The sequence below is a fragment of the Cryptotermes secundus genome, unplaced genomic scaffold (genome assembly GCF_002891405.2).
Source record: "Cryptotermes secundus unplaced genomic scaffold, Csec_1.0 scaffold634, whole genome shotgun sequence".
NCBI lineage: Eukaryota > Metazoa > Arthropoda > Insecta > Blattodea > Kalotermitidae > Cryptotermes > Cryptotermes secundus.
Genome location: NW_019737091.1, coordinates 1,151,033 through 1,169,337, shown reverse-complemented (window position 1 = coordinate 1,169,337; position 18,305 = coordinate 1,151,033).

Sequence of the window (18,305 nt, the reverse complement as noted above, 5' to 3'; positions counted from 1 at the left end):
GGTCAATTGAAGAAATCCAATAACCTCATCGGGACTTGAACCCGCGACCTTCCGGCTTGTAGCATAATGCCTCAACCAACTACTCTAGAAAAATGATGCCCTGATCTGACCTAGTACATAGGATTTGAGGCTCTCACAGCGATGGTTGTGAAGAGCTCTATCTTCTGGTATATAATATCGTGTTGTTTCTTGAAAATCAACTGAAGTTTCGGAGGAATATTTCGCCTTTCCTTCTTCAGGTTCGGAGAAAGAACCAAGCAAGAAACCAGGATGAAGTAGGCAGCAAGCAGGGCAATCGGATTGCTGTAATGTCAGATTATATGAAGAGGAGAGAAATGCAAGACGGAGTTGGCTCGCCCATAGGATAGCATGAAGCTCAAGTTCCCTTTGTCTCTCCGACACAACCAAGCGAACCATTAGGAAACAAGAAGAGGATAACCAGTAAGATATTTCAAAGGACCAATTATGTTGGTCTGGGAAAGGAGAGGGGAGAAGTGGTAAGGGTGTCATGAGGAGATAACCGAGGAGTGTGCCCTGATATTTTTGTTAATTCTAATAAACCACTGAGGACACTTTCTGACTATTTGGCGGAGGGAGGGGGTACAGATTATGAAGATTCTCGCTATGCAATTGCGACAGACACCTGTCACTTTCTCCCTCCCACTACAGATATTGATTGGAAACTGAGACATTTTCGATGTCAGACGACAACTGTCCCCGACTCCGCACTGCCCTTGTTACGGTTCCGTGCCTAATATGTGGGTCAGATATTATTGGCAGAGAGAGAGAGAGAGAAATCAGCCAGTCTCGGGTTGAAGTAAACAAAAACAATACAGCTTCTGACCCTAAGAAGCACAAGACGGTTAATAATTCAAGTTGGAGGTTTTCTTACCTCTTACATTCTCACCAATCTCTCATTGTTTTTCTTTCTGTGAGAAAATTCTCAATACCGTCTATAAAATATTCTACCTTTTCCTACATTATCACTTTTATCTTCTCCTGCTTCTCTTTCTTCCTCTTAACGTGTCATTCGAGTCTGTTCCGGGTCTCCTCTGAGATGTGCACCGAAACCGTTAAACAGAACGTGCATGGTTAATGAGAGTCATTCCGCAACTCCTTTCTTAACAGGTGACGACACTACCAACAAGGGTATAGAGTTAACGTATAATAGGGAGGTTATATCTGGTCATTTGAAAAATTTCCCGTGGCCGCATTTAAGTATTAAGAACATGTTCTGTGACAGCATAAATCAGAACATATAACTGTTCTTATTGTCACGTGTTTATAGCTCCGTGACAAATGACAATGAGTTTTGGATTGGATGATTGGATTTATTAATACGTTTTACGATCTGTCTTAATCACATTCACAAAAAATGACTGCCTAGGACTTCTTCATTCTGCCTTGACTACGACTGTCTTATCTTCTGGTCTGTCTTCTACTGTCCTCTTCTTTCTTCTGTCTTCTACTGGACTGACCTGGTTCTCATTTGAACGGCCTGTTATATAGCGTAACAGTATCCACGGAAATGTTTGTTCGTCACTCGTTTACATGGAAATGCGTTTCGTAACAAGCTGGTGTCTAAGAATCCACCTTCATGGAATCATGTTTGACAACGAGTTCCGTAGCAATGGGCCCGCATTCCACAATATTTAACAAAAATTCTGCAATGATTATTAATTAAGAAGATAAAACAAAACGCAAGTAAAGTGGAATTACTTTAAATTACAGCAGTTTGCTAAATGAGAATTTTGTTCTTCAAGAGCCGACCGAAGAAAATTTACATCCGCCAAATTGCTTGTTTTTTAAAAAAAATGAGGTGGAGGATTGAAGTCGTGTAGCACAGACCCATAACAGGCACGAAATAATAGTCAATGGATTTACAGAAAATGCCAAGGGTATTCCGTCTCGAGTCTAGAGGAAAAAAATAAAGTTAGTCTCTATAAAGCTGCTGGCCGCACTTGCAAATCGTTACCTCAGACAATGCCTGAGACAAAAGTAATATTAACAAACTACCTTCTGGGATATAACACGACGTAGTCCGTTGAAAGTCAACCGACGTTTTGGAGGAGCATCTCGCCCCCGTATTAAATGTCGAGGAATAAGGCAAGTAAGCAAGCTACCTGCTTGTTGCCTGCTTCATACTAGTGTCTTGCTTGTCTGATTCTTCACCCTGAAGATGGAGACAACATACTCCTCCGATACGTCAGTTCACCTTCAAAGAACTACGCGGCATTATAGCCCAGAAGACAGAGCTTTACATAATCATCGCTGTGACAACTTCAGATCCTAAATAATGTTTAGAAACAACGATTGTCATGGACGTTTCGAATAGTGTTTCGTGACCAGTGGGATTTGACGGTACGCAGTGCGGAAAAAGAGGCCTCGAGAACAGTAATTAATTCAGACACAAAATTCACTTGCAAGAGGAAAATTTCCTGTAGTGTAAGCCCAAGAATTTAATTAATTCTGCATTGTAATCGTGTTTCTGCCGCAGAAGTATGTGTAGGCAGATGTTTTTATATAATTAAAGTAATGAAATATATTGTCACGTGATAGGATGTGACTATATACGGTTTTGGATTGGTAATCGGCTTTATTGAATTCTTAAACAACTCGTGATTACAGTTTACAAATCACTATCACACACAGACTAGTGTTCTCTGTCACGGACTTCATTGCGCTGCTTGGTAGCGGCTCCCAACGGCGGACGTTCCCCTTCCTCTGGACTCCCGGACTGTCCCCAGCCTCAGCTATCAGCTTCTCACTTCTCAGCTGACTACCTGCAGACTCTCTTACGACTGGCTGGGTAATGGTAGCTGGCCCTCGTTATAAGCCTCGGCACTGACAGCATAGAAAACACCGCTTCCAATAACTCTTCTATTGTTGCATGCGTGTCTGCTGCATCAAGCCATTGCCTAGCAACGGGCGTATGTACAGAGCCGTTCCATAGCAACGGCTGTCTTTGCTGGCTTCACAATTCTGCTTTTCAACAGACATGGCAGAATATTATCATAGGTAAATTGTCACAGAAATAACATTGAGTATGACTCCCTGTAATCTTGCATAAATTTATCTAGGTTTCGAAGAGACGTCATATCTTCATCTTCAAGGCAGAGACAGGACATAAATCTGAAAAAAAAATCATAAATCTTTAAGTCATTAAGAACTTCGATCATAATTACGGCAATATACTATTATAAATATTATTACCCGGGCACCGGGGGCGATAACCACGGGGATAAAACAGCCGGGGAATGGAGCTGACCACTCAGCTCCATCTAGTGCCGAGATCAATAATAATGGAGCTTCATCTCCACTCCCCCATATATCTTGAGCTTCACACCCCGGTCGCTTTACCTCCTGGGAGAAAGACCCCGGTACTCATTGGATAGGAGACTGCGTGGGGCCCCAGAATCAGTCTGAATGCTGTGAAGAAGAGAAAATCTTACCTCTGCCGGGAATCGAAACCTGACCGGCGTGCCCGTAGTCCATCGCTCTACCGACTGTACTGACTGAGCAATCCCAACTCGCGAAGAGAATGGGTCAGCTTTAAAACTGCATTCAAGACATATTTGAATAACCGGAGAAAAAATGTTTGTGTACATTAAAGTGTTTAGTTCTTAAAATGTCAAACATGAGGTTTATTCATGTGTTAGTTCCTTTGTAGCACATCGTCGCTTGGATTGTCGCAAGCTTTCATTGAGAGTTGAAAGGCCAGCGTGGTTGTAGGTGTTACGAAAATGCTGTGGATAGAAAGTCTGCTCCTTTGTGTGAGGGTTCTGTTCATACGAGACTGCGCTGTCATTGTCCTGAGTCTTCCATTTCGTATTGAACAAAGTGGGCGTGACAGCTCAGGCAGACGCTGGATTCCTACTGCGAAACCCCGGGTTCAATCCTGGGTAACCTCGTGTAAGGGACCGCGCCATATCTCAAGCGGTTAGTCGCTGGCTTCCCACCTCGGCGGCCCGGGTTCGATCCCGGGTCTGGTCAAGTGGGATTTGTGGTGGACAAAGTGGCTCTTGGGTAGGTTTTCTCCGAGTACTTCGGTTTCCCCTGCCAATCTTCATTCCACCAGTTGCTCCACAATCACATCCACCTATCATCTGGGGCTGGTAAAATAGGCCAGAAGTGGCCACAGTACAAGGGACTTGGTCCCATCCCACTAGCAATAAAAAAAAACTCGTGTAATACTCGTGGTAGAACAGGGATTTTCTCTCAAATTTCTTCGGTTTTCCCTTGTCAATCAACAATTAACCATTGTTCCACACCCACACACCTCTCGTTGAGGTATAGGAAAACACTTATCAGGCAGCATATTATCATGGGGGCTCTATCTATGTCTCGGTCCTTGGCTAGTTATGAAAAAATGAAGTATATTTTGTTGAATTTCCTCACTTACGTGCATGCCAAAGTAATCTGCATATTTTCTAAAAGTACTTCTTCTTTTTTCGGTTGGATATTCGATTTCTCATCGGTCCAAGTGTCACTAATTAATTTTAATATTTACAGCTATTTAGTAACAGAGTGCTGAGGAGAAAAATTGGTCTGAAGAAAGATGAACTGTGAGGACGGTGGATAAAACGGAATAATGAGAAACTTCGTAACTTGTGCTCTTCACCAAATATAGCTAGAATGATCAAGTCAAGGAGAATGAGATGGACGCAGCATGTAGCACACATGAGGAGAAGGTGGATGTCTATAGGATTTTTGTGGGAAAGCTAGAAGTAGAGAGACTAATAGGAAGAACTAGACGTAGGTGGGAAGACAAATTTAAATGCATCTTAGAGGAATCTGATTGGGCGGTATGGAGTTGATATATCTGGCTAGGATAGGAACCAGTGGATGGTTTTTGTGAAGACGGCAATGAACTTTCGGATTCCACAAAAGTTGGGAATTTCTTGAGTAAGCTGAGCGACTGGCGGCTTCTCAAGAGGGACTCAGCTCCATGGAGTTGGGTAGCTACGGCTGTTTAGTATTCCTTTTGATACTACAAATTCCGAAACTTCTCCAGCATTCACTAAAGCTTAACAATTAAGTAAAATCTATTCCTGTACCTAATAATATTATAAATTATTCACTAATGACGTAGGTCATTCAGTAATTCAGGAGCACGCCGTAACGTTATTTGGTAGAGGCAGTATGCTACAAGCTGGAGAACAGCGGTTTCGATTCCCGATGAGGTCACTGGACTTTTCAATTGGTCTAATCCTTCCAGCCGCACTATGGCCCTGAAGTCGAATCACTCTTTAAGAGAAATGAGTACCAAGAATCTTCCTGGGAGTAAATGGTGGCCGGCGCTTAAGGCTGACAGCCTCACAGCCATCTGTGACCCGAGTGTCTAGAAAATGTGGGAGCCTCGACAACTCAACCCTATGGGCCTCCAAGGCCTGTTACAGGGGTAGCTTTACCTTTTTCATTCATTAATTCAGGTATGTAGTGTAACTGTATTTAACTAGTAAGCAACAACTCACTGATCGGGTGAGCTCATTAACATGCTCATACATGTTCAGTAATATCACAAACTACAGGGCCGCTACACTGAAGTTACAGTCATATCTTCTATCCCACTTGAGAGACTAATTATTATGCTACTCTTACATGGTTCAATGCCGTAGTCAAAAGAGCATGTTTGCGTAGTGGTAAAGCTCTAGACTCATATTGGAGGTCATCGGTTCGAAATTCGGCCGGAACACCGCCTATCCTAAATAAGGGCTTTCCTTGTTTTCTTCAGTTCCTCCAGACAAATTCCAGGACACTATCTCAATTAGACCACAACTGCATCATTCCAAATCCTTTCCAATTCATCATCCATCAATCATACTATCGTTTAACGTTATGTAGTCTGAATGCTGGCAGAAATATCACGTTCCCAAAATTACCGAAGTCCAGATATAATGAATATTTCCAGTATACATTATACATTGTATATCCACGTCCTCCGCTACTACTCTGACCGGGAAACTTCATGAAACAGAACACAGCCCTTCTACCATAAACATTATCTTGTATTTCAAATGGATATGTAGGCACTAATGTTTTGTGTTAAGTACAAAATCAGTAAATTCTAGCTGTAGAAGTCCTCAATCAACAGTTGACTTTGCGATCCATATACAACACATAAGAAAGGCCTCAGCAACAATTAAATGTGCAATGCATATATTATGTAGCACTAAGCTATGAGTATGACGTAGTCACTCTATCACATACTCAGTACGCCATTCCTTTTTTCCTACGGAATTCTGCTGGCCTTAAAAAACAAAGTAAGAAAGAAAGAAAGAAAGAAAGAATATCGCAAAAAAATTAAACTTACCAGATACGGAAGACAGAGCAAAGCGCTCTTACATTTAAATGACAGAAAAGAATATTTAAGATTATTCTGTAGCGTGTTACATGTTATTGCTAGAAGTGTTTCTAAGTTCAGTATCGCAAATTCTCCCATCAAGTGGACTGATGCTCTATTCAACTACTTAGCTATTTATTTCTATTCTTATTAATGTAACTTGGGGCACGCGGTAGCGTAGCTGGTTGAGGGGCTATGCTACAAGCCGGAAGGTGGCAGGTTCAAGTCCCGATGAGGTCATTGAATTTCTTGAATTGACATAATCCTTTCAGCAGCACTATGACCCTGGGGTCGACTCAGCCTCTAAGAGAAATGAGTACCAGGAATTAAATAAATAATTTTCCTGGGGAGTAAAGCGCTGTCGGTGCGTAAGGCTGACAACCTTACCGCCATCTTTGAGCCGATTGTCTAGATACTGTGGGACCCTCAACGTCTCACAACTCTATGGGCCTTCACGGCCTGTTACAGGGATAGCTTTACTTTACTTTTATTAATGTAACTTACGTAATGACTCTCTGCACGCTAAATGTATTCAGTTCACTAATAAAGAAAAATGAACAATTTTAACGACTGCATTCGAAACCAAATAAGTACTCATATATACTCTTGTACGTGTGTGTGTGTGTGTCAGTAAAATCCCGAAATCTATTACTACTAGTTCTTACTAGCAACAAGAAATTCTGGGAAGAATTAATCTCCTACATTCCTCTTACTGCAATTTTAGTATCTGATACGACAAATAGAAAGAAAACTTTAGTACACGTACGTATCTGTATGTATGCATAATGAAGTCAGTGAAAGCATACAGTTTGGGAGGCTTCAGTGGTGGTATTACTGATGGGAATGACATATGAAGTACACTGTTGAGATGGTCTCAGTTGGCATGATATAAATATTAAGTTCCATGAAGATTGGTTCTAGTTCGGACAATTTTAAGGTTACTGCCTGAACAGTTTCAGAAGTTGTAGTGTTGGTGCTACTAATGAGAGGGATATCTTAAGTACGCCGTTGATGTGGTCTCGGGTGGTATGATATACATAAAGAATCTCACAACGATCGGTTCAAGAATTCGAGCGATATTAGAAATATTACCTTAACAGTTTAGAGGCTATAGTGTTGGTATTACTGACATGAGGGATTTATGATGTGCGCCATTGAGATTTCCTCAGGTGGCATGACATATACATGCTAAATTTCATGAAGATTAATATAGGTCTTCAAACAAAATTATGGTTATGTCTCCGAAATTTGAGAGGCTGCAATTTTGGTAATGCTAATGGCAGGGATATGTGAATTACTCTGTTGAGATCGCTTCAGGTGCAATGACATACATACCAAGTTTCATAAAGATTTGTCGGGGCATTTAAAAGTTCATAAGGGGATACACAGACAGGAAGATGATCTCATGAGCCTATCTTTATTTTTCAAATTAAGGAAAGTAGGCTGAAAACTAGAGAGTCCTAAGCATGGTAAACAAAAGTAATGTTCTCTAAGAGGAACTGGAAGTTACTGCTGCTGTTGACAATAACTAGAATTCTTTTTGTTCTTCTTCTTCTACTTCTTCTTCTTTACGTACTTGTTCATGCAAGTTATGTCACAGACAGTTAATTACATGTTTGTGGAATTCCGTGTGACAGAAGTGTGCATAACGCTAGTCACTTATTTTGTTCAATATCCTATACCAGTAGACTCAACAAAACTAGGCTGGAAAGTGCGCTCTCCACAGTACGAGTATATCACATGGAGTTCCAAACGTATTCTTTGCAATTTATTAAGCTTACTTGCGGCCAGATAATGAACAATATTTCAACAAAACAAAAAGTATATTAAATACTTTTCCCCATATGACGCGGTGTAGTCTGGTAGATATTCACTGACATGTCAGACGAACATACTATCTACTAATAAAAATATAATACCATCTCTATTTTCAACTTCCAACATCTTCCAACTTATTACTCTGATAGAACTTAGCGATATGCAGGATCCGAGGTTTCACAGCGGTGGTTATGGAGCGCTCTGTCCTTTGGGATATAACACCTTGCAGTCCGTTGGAAGTCAACAGACCTTTTGGAGGAACTTGTCATCTCCGTCATCAGGGTTGTAGACTAGGCCTAGCAAGAAAGTAGCAGGAACAACCAACAAAATCTGCACACTCTGCTGGGCTTACCCTTTAACCCTGAATACTGAGGAGAAATCTTCCTCCGAAACGTCGGCTGACTTTCGACGGACTTCATGACGTTATATCCCAGATGACAGAACTTTTCTTTACAGAGATGCCGGAAAATACTGTTTTCCAACTTCTTCCAACTTATTCTCTCAAAACCGAGGTAATAAATAAAAGGTGAAGTAGTACCCCGCGTTTAATTAAACACCGCGCCATGAAGACATATGCGGAAGTGGAGATGTAGCTCCACACATTCTCCATCTCTACATTGGATAAAAGTTGGGGGTCAGTTGTGAGACCCGGGAGATTTTCTCCTGAACAAAGAGCCCCCGATACTCTTGTTCAGGAGGCTCGATGGGCCCCAGAGCTGGTCTGAACCCTGTAAAATGCATGTAAATTTAAATTTTTATTAAAACTGTCAGATTACTGACCCCGGACATTGCAGTGTTGCCTACAGTTGTCACTGCAAGATATAAGGCTAGCCCAGTCTTGCAGCTTCTTTCGGAATCGTGAGACCTGTCGAAATATTTTCTCGCATTTCAGTTGTCTGTGATGCTACTCCCTCTGTGATGGGCTGTAGTAAACAGTTCCTGCAGTCGTCTCCTGAAATCTCCGTACACTTGTAGGACGGAGCCCACGTAGTTGAAATATATTTGCTATTCGGCTAAGGAGGGAGTAGTGTGTGTTATTATTGCAAATGTATTTCACAGAACAGTAAAGGAACCTAATATAGTTTCGTGCCTTTTTGTCGTGGTTATTTAACGACGCTTTAAGTACATTGAGACTACATAACATCTGGTGGTAAGATAATGAATGAATGACGAATTGAAAGCATTTAGAAGGAAGTGGTTGTGACATATTGGGGTACTATCTCAGTATATGCCAGGAGGAAAATCACGGAAATAGTCAGGATATCCGGTGTCCATGCTGAGATTCGAACCAATCACCTCCAGAATATAAGTCTAAAGCTTTATTGCTAGATCGTCCTGCCACGTGAAACGCCAGAGTCACATCAAAACCACCAACTTCTTTCCTCATGTAAATATTAATGACCTCCACATCTTCCATTCCACGTCAGTAACAGAATGCGTCGAAGCACATTCACGACACATCAGTTGGAAAAAAAAGTTCTTATATTTAACTTGTATGTTTGACTGACGATGACGAAGTTTTATGTCAAATTTTATTTTCTCACGACCGGCGGCTACGAAAATGACTGATTTTTGGGATGCGACGTCTTGTGACTGGTAGATCCTCACTACTTACTCTTTGACCCTGAAGATGGAGGCAGCACGTTTCTCTGACACGTTGGTAAACATATATCAGACAACAAGGCATCACACCCTAGAATAAAATAATCTTCATTGATGAAACTTTTGGGTTCATAATTTTAGCCACATAAAGTTCCAAAAATATGTACACAGATAACATGTAAATCGGTAGAAAATGTGAAATAGCGAAATGGATTATCCTTGGCCTGTTTTTCATACAGAATTAAGAAGTTGTTAAACTCCTAAAATATTAGCAATGATTTTAACTTCTGTACCGTGATTTTCATATAGGGAAAGTAAAAGAGTATAGAAGATAAATTTGTCCTTGTGCCTAACTAATTAAGCACTACGCCATGAAGGCGTATGGGGAAGTGGATGTATAGATCAACATTTTCTTGACCTCGACATTAACTAGAGGTGAGTGGTCAGCTTCACGCCCCAGCCGCCTTACACCCTGGGGAAAGAGCCCCCGGGTACATACTGGATAGGAGGTTGGATGAACCCCAGAGTCGGACTGGACGACATCGAGAAGAGAAAATTTTTGACCGTACCAGGACTCGAACTCCAATCCCTCGGTCGTCCAGCCCGTAGCCAGTCTATCGCAGCTCCTAACTAAAAGATAGTACATTGAATTAAGTTAACGGCTAGGCTTATGTTTTGAGGAAGGAACAGCAGTTTTCAAAATTTCTTATAAGATTATTACAACGTGGATGCAATTCTTCAAGATTTCGAAGACTACTGAAAAAAGCGAGAAGCGATTTCTTGTGAGATACTGGAAGCGATTGCTTCTGGAATACAAGCGAGGAATTTTACCGTTTCGCTCACCTGTCCGGTGTGAGTCTTATGAATTACAATGTTTCAGTTCTTACTTTTTTTTATGATTTCTTGCTCAAAAGCGTCTCTTGGTAACTTCTATTGCTAATTTGTTTTACTCTTCTTAGTTCTAAACGTTTTATTCGTAAACTCAACGCCTTCTTTGTTTTATGGTTCTCAGTTCAAAATATTTTCATGATAACTTCCATAAATACAAGGAGCGTGGATTGCGAGGAAGTTTAAACAAAACAGTGCTTTACACATATTTACACAGTATGAAAGTAACTGGGTTATTTCTTTGTTATATAATATCACACAACTTCTTTTCTGCTCTAAGGAACAGCTGTAAGTGAACGGACAACCAGGGGTTCACAGAGGTCATGGTGCCTGAACTTCTAAATACGGAAATTAAATTTTTAGTTACTGTTTGTGTAAAGTAAGGGACAGATTTATTATTGCTAACTCAGAAATTCGTTTATCGCCTTGAAGGATATTGTTACACAGTTGTTCTCATATAACACAACAGGGCAACTGAAAGTAAGAAACTCATGTTTGACGCTGTGTCGTGAAGGTGAGCTACACGCATCTCCGTCACACTGGTAAGCAAAACTAATTCTTCAAATTAATTCGATGTGCTGAATCCAAATTTGATCTGATTGTTCCGTCACGTTACAGTCTTGTGTATTGCCCCGCCCCCTTTTTTTGGTGGCGGGGGGAAGTCGGAATTGTAAAAAGAAGGAAATATAATAAGTATTTGTAGCAAAAATTATTCTTCTATTCTGAATACTGTAGGGCGGTTAGCAGAAATACTTTTCAGTGGGTTAAACGTAAGTTTATAAGATAATTTCAGGCTGATTCCCCCTTCCCCCCAGAAGTAATCCTCATGGTGCCCCATATGACTATTCATATCCACGAGGAAGTCGAAGTGGCAAAGAGATTCATCAGATCGACGATACTCAAAAAATTATCCGCTGAGGCTCTGCTAAATGACATACTAAATCCATACTCATCTGAGTTATTTATTGTTCAGTGTCGTGTGAAATAAATTAAAAATTTATATGAAACCGTTAGTGATCACTTTTGGTACATATTTTTTGATAAGATTCCCTGTATATTTAAGAGGAAAAAACCATTAACACACATTACCGGGATTCTGAAGAAATTTTCGCTGGCAGCATGCTGCTAGGTTGACAGCCCTAGCATATACAACACAATTTCACACTTGTTAAAATATTGTCACGTATTTTGGTGTCTTATAAGACGGGGTGTGGATTGGATGATTGGATTTATTGACACCTTATTCGCACAACTCGGGACTACAGACAATTACAGCGCTATCTCTGATCTGCACACTTTACAGTTCACAGTCACACCTACGAAATGGAGACAGCCAGAGGAAGTGAGAGGCAGTCACGGGACGGTCAGACTCATATTTTACGACAATGCGCCTAGTTTTTAATGAAGTAATGACTTCGCAGGATCGACGTATGGAATCTGAGATGAAAATGTTCGAACAGAGAAGTGTAGTCCAGAATTTAAGAAGTTAAATATGAGATGAACCGTTCATAGTGGCCGCGCGGTCTAAGGCATAAACTGTCTTCGCTCGCTTGGAATCTGGGATCGTGGGTTCGAATCCCACTCAAGGCATGGATGTTTGTTTGTTTTTATTCTGTCTCTGTTAGGTAGAGGCTTTGAGACGGGCCCATCCCCCGTCCAAGGAGTCCTACCGACTCTCCTAGAGTAAGAAAAAACAAAATTTACTTATCTCGACAACGTAAGGTATAAGGGGAGCAGAATGAGACAGAAAGAAAGAGGAGATGAGACACTGCAAGAGATATACACGTAGATGCAGTGGCAGTTTAAGTCACGAAAAAAAAAAGACAATATTCCTGTTCTAGTAATGCAAAAATTGGTGCAACAAGAAGTTTGTAGAGTGATCGAAATGAGTAACTTTAAGGACGACAGTAAAGCTGCCGATTTATAATGACAAAACGTGAAACATCGGGCAACAGTGCAATATCCGGTGCATAGAAGAGCTGACGAGTTAACAGAGAAATGAATAGGATAATCATAAAAACTACAAAAAGAGACCGGACTCTTAGACTACCAGAGATACACATAATAATCAAGTTCTAGGAGGCCCTGCAACAGTGGATCAGATTGACTGTAGATCTAAAGTAGATGAATTAAGCTGTAGTGTGTAACATGGGTAGAAGGTAAAATTGTCCTCGTACTTAATTAAGCAGGACGCCATGAAAATGTGTTGGAGAGTTAAGATATAGCCCCACATATCCTTGATTTTTTCACCAGGCGACTGTTCGCCTTCACGCCCGGACCGCTTTATCCTCAGTTCACCTTTTTTTTTATTGTTAGTGGGGTGGGACTAAGTCCCTTGTACTGCGGCCATTTCTGGCCTATTGTACCAGCCCCAGATGATAGGTGAGGGTGATTGTGGAGCAATTGGTGGAATGAAGATTGGCAGGGGAAAAAGAAGTACTTGGAGAAAACCTGCCCCGGCGCCACTTTGTCCACCACAAATCCCACTTGATCAGACCCGGGATCGAACCCGGACCGCCGCGGTGGGAACCAGCGACTAACAGCTTGAGCTATGGCGCGGCCCCCAGTTCACCTCCATCTTGTGTCAAGATTAAGANATATTGTGTGGAGGCGTGTTTCTTGTTACGTAACAGATTGACCATCTCCAATGATGTGTCAATGCTTGTGTATTCACAATTCCGTGAGCAACAAATTAATACTGTGTAAGATTTGAGGTTTTCAGGGCCGTGACTATGGTGAATGTCGTCTTCTTGCAGACTGCAGCCACCTGCTCACGCTGGTCCCTCGGTCGCGGATTTTTCTACCCTGAAGAAGGAGGCGATACATTCCTCCCAAACTTCGGCTCACACAAGATTTACACGGTGCCACATTCCAGAAGACGGCATTCTTCACCGACTGTAACTGATCAGGTGCCTTTAAATAATGTATTTTTCAATACATAACCATCGTCCGGTAATGAGTTTCATACATCAATTTTTTTCTAAGTTGACAAGATTGCAGAAATGAAATTGATATTGACAGAGAAATATTTCCTATATTAGAACAAAAGCGAAAATACTGTTTCTGCATTTTGTGCATCATATTAATCGATGCTGATTTTTGTGCCCCCAAATTACAAAGTTCTTAAGATGAACAGAGATCTTCAGTACATTTCACCAAGATATTCTCAAAGAAAATCGCAATGTTTTTGGCCACGTTACGTCACTGTTCAGATCTGGGCTTCGAGATCAGATGATCTGGTTGATATTTCTTGCCACCTTCCCTCAGACCCTCCCGATAAGCTCGTACAGTTTACGAACTTCCCAACTTAGAATTCACAATAATATTTCCTACTTTCTATTTCTATTCAATATACTGAACGTTGGAGGAACAGAATTCGTTAATGAAGCGGTATTGTTACGCATGCACAAGGCCGCGCCATAGCTCAAGCGGTTAGTCGCTGGCTTCCCACCGCGGCGGCCCGGGTTCCATCCCGGGTCTGCTCAAGTGGGATTTTTGGTGGACAAAGTGACGCTGGGGCAGGTTTTCTCCGAGTATTTCGTTTTCCCCCTGCCAATCTTCATTCCACTAATTGCTCCACAATCACCCCCACCTATCATCTTGGCCTGGTACAATATGCCAGAAGTGGCCGCAGTATAAGAGACTTAGTCCCACCACACTAGCAATAAAAAAAATACGCATGGACAAACAGAAGATCACGGTGCTAATGATCATTACAAACGAAAGGAAACTCCGCCAACATACGTCACGACCGCTCGGATGTATCTGGGCATGTCTTACCTTTATTATTTTCGTCTGTCTGTACTGAAAATAATTAGAGGTTTTTGTACTTTCTGTGGTGTATGTTTATATACTAATACATTATTTTAATAGCCCTGGTTGGAATGCTACATTACAAGATACTTTCTCCTGTGAGAAGAAGACACTTCCCTCGCCCTCCTTCTCGTGCTATATGATTGCCTCTAACGAGACTCTGCTACAGGTGAAAGTAGTTTGAAAGAACGCCGCCAGCTTCCTCAAGCTGGCCGGTATCTCACCTATATAAAGATGCAAGATGCACTTCCCATTGCGAAGAACTGGTGACCCATTTGCTTTCAAGAGTAGCATGAGAAAAATCTAGGCAAGGCCGAAGCTCAGACTCTCTCTCTGCTATTAACTAATGCCGATTCGTGTTTCTGTTGCTAAAATGTTGATGGTCTTAAAGTTGTAATAGTGTAAAGTAATAATATTTACAGATACTGTACACAGTTAACACACGAGTAGAAATGTGTGCACAGTTCAGGAGAGCAAACAATTCCCAGCTGCTTTCTTTCGCAATTTTATATATCTGTAAATAGACAACAGGTGTTCATTTATTGCTGTAGATGCAAATTTAATGCTAAAATACGTAATTAACAGCGGGTGTTACTCTGCAAATTTAGTTGCTGACAATGACAACCGGGAACATTTTCCGGCATATTTATTAAAATATATGCCACACGAGGTTCTCAGAAAATACGAGACCTTACGAGCGTGTATCGGTTCCTTATGAACACAGGCGCCTCTCCTTGCAATTTTAGTGATGTTACGTTGTTCCCAACAAGTAAGCTCGCCCGGTTGCCGTGATAGCAAGGAGCTGCAACGTACCAAGACAGATTTGGTCTTTATATATAAATGTAAAAAGAAAAAAAAAGACCAATCAGCGTCCGTAGAATTGACGGCCGAAGACCAAATTGGACATGTGCAAACACACGCAACTTGCAGTAGGGATCTGAGAGATTTCTCTGAAACCACAAATTCATAACTTCATATAAGGAATGAGTGAGGAGAAATAAGATAAATTATAAGCCAGATACTCAGCAAACATTTTAATATCTCTCGCAATATTTTGTACGTAACTTTCAATAATTTTTAGTAAAATTAGTTTAGATAAGATTCTGCAGGGTGCATCTTGCACTTTAAGAAATAAATTGCCTGTTCACTTTGTATGAACCTTACTCTAATGGATCTCTATCTCGCTCTCTCTCTCTTTTTAGTTTACCGTTCAAGTTTTCTGCTGACTGAAAAATCGTGAGGATACAAGTCATTAACCACTCCTCCTTGTGCAGTTTGTGTGGATGTATCCACTGGATTCACAGGAGTTCCATTTATGGGTTTGAAAACTTCGCCCGACGGAAGTTGATTCTCTGGAATGGCGAGCCAAGGCATTTTAAATCAACAAGCTTTCGACTCTGTTAACTTATTTTCCTCCCTCAAGGATAAAAAAGTGGGCTCATGAGGTCGTAACCACATGGTTGTTCTATTTACACGTTTCAGTTGCAACGCTTTATTAATTTTTATTTGAATTAAAAAATTTATTGAAACTGGACAACGGCTGAGTTCTCCACAACAGATAAAGCACCCACCTAATAGTCTACTCGGTTGGTCGTAGGTTCTAATTCCGCTTTCGAATTGGATATCACATGCATTTTAATCGCCGATAATCATCTTACATATTCATCGCTACTGCAATACGCTAAACAGCCAGTTTAGACTAATTAGGTCTGGAAGGTTATTTAATGAGTTAGGATATTCTCATCAGTATATTTGTGAAATGGGCTTGTTTGGCGTCCATCATGCATATATGTTGCTTTGTATGAAACTGTCGTACCGAATGTTCTTTGGGCCTTGTTTGCTCAAAACACGTGGCTGCAATCAGAACTTCAGAATGGATACTTAGGCCCAATAGAAGTCTTGCCTAAATATTTTGACTTTGTCACAAGGGCGTGGGCGCCACTGGGTGTTCTTCCATGGGAGATAGCCAGAAAACTTGTTTACATACTCAGGTCATCTAAGGATATATTTACAAGTCGCTTCGGAGTATACTTTTAAAAAGCTGATTTTTTGTATTAATATTTGGTATATTTCCTTTTTAGCCTACTTTTATTATTTTGAAAAATAAAAGGAAGCTTGTTAGATCACCTGATTTCTGCGTGTTTATGTCCTCCTCTAACCACGCTGATGTGCCACAGCTCGATATACACGTTCCCGCGGCAATGAATACGCACGCAACAACAGAAAAACTGACGCGATATTTCTATATGATACGTGTCCCATCAGACAATATGTAGTGAAAGGATGAGGCGGTTAGTTCTTCCCAGAACTTCCTGTTTAAATTTTACGTATTTTTGCGAGAAATCCAGGTTGAGGGGCATATACTGGTTTGCTCCCCTTCCTATCGGCCGTACGCAGTAGTACAAGCAGTTTCGATGAATAATCTATGAAATAGGGCCAAGTGCTGTCCAGAAATAGCTACTTATCGCATTCGAAGTATGTGACTTCATTGAGTTTCTAAACCTGGAAGTTATTAATTAATCTCTACGAAGTGGCAGTTGTTAGCCAAGGACTGTAAGTAGCAGCAACCGCTCGCCTAGAGCAGACCGGCTGTTTCACTGTATGACTTCTAACCTTTAGACTCTGCGATAATAATGATCGAGGTGCTTTCAAAAGGAACAGAAACTAAAAAGCAGCTAAGTCCCATGTGAGACTTTGAATTCTCACGGCCCTGAGAATTCCGATTGCTCTCATCTGGGATGTCACTTCCCATAAGACCATAATCTTGAACTAAATCCCATATAATAATTTTCGTAATCTGTTAGAATGGATATATGATATTTGCACTTTCACCTTTCTTTCAAAGTCATCATCGCATTGGTAAGACGTTGTGGGTATCCTTGATAGGGTAAATTCGTGGCTGTGATGCTGGAAGAAAGGAACATGACAGAAAAAAAAAAGCTGTCACTACAAGATGGGTGCATTAGCATTCTGGGCTATTGCGTGCCGTACTGTGTTTCCTCTGGGGTCACGAGTCAGCTTCTTCCTTTCTCCCAGTGGTCGAGAGAGCAGTGTGCCGCCACCTGAGAGGAGAAAGCTGCACTGTGGCATCCAGCACTGCAGAGTACAGTCAATGTACGCCAGACCTGGACCTCACCCACCATTGTCTTCTTACTAAATCGTTTTTTTATTAATACTACAGTGCATTTAAATAATTCTGCACTGTCCATTCATACCGGTTGTCTTCTGAGCACAAAATAAGCAACCCGAATAACATTTATGTTTTAGGTACCGAAGAAAGAGTTCTCCTTTGGAGCTCTATTTGTCTGCCCTCTCATCTGTTTTTTTAATTGTCCATCCTCTGATTTAGTTACGCACATATGTATTACATATTGTATATTCGTAGACGCTGTCTCAGCATGAGCACCTACCAATGGAGGTTAGTCTATGTTGGTCCCTTTAATTCACTCCCTTCAACAATAACATGGTGAACTGTGAATGCGTAAGGGGAAAAATACCAGTACAATTAATGCACCGCAACATTACTTAGAAGTGAATTAATATAGAAAGAATACTACAATTCAACTGCTAATTAAGCACATTCAACGTTAGCCTGTCACCTTTTAGGGTCCCAAAGGATTAGATATATTTTAAAACCACTGATAGTACCAATAATTATATTCATAACATACCATGGAGCTGAGTCCTCCTTGAGAAGCCGCCAGTTGCTCAACCACTAGAGACTGTCCCAACAATTTATGGAACCCGAAGGTTCATTACTGTGTTCACAAGAGTCCTCCGTTGCTCTGTATCTCAAGCCAGCTCAATCTAGTCCATACCACCCCATCCTATTTCTCTCAGA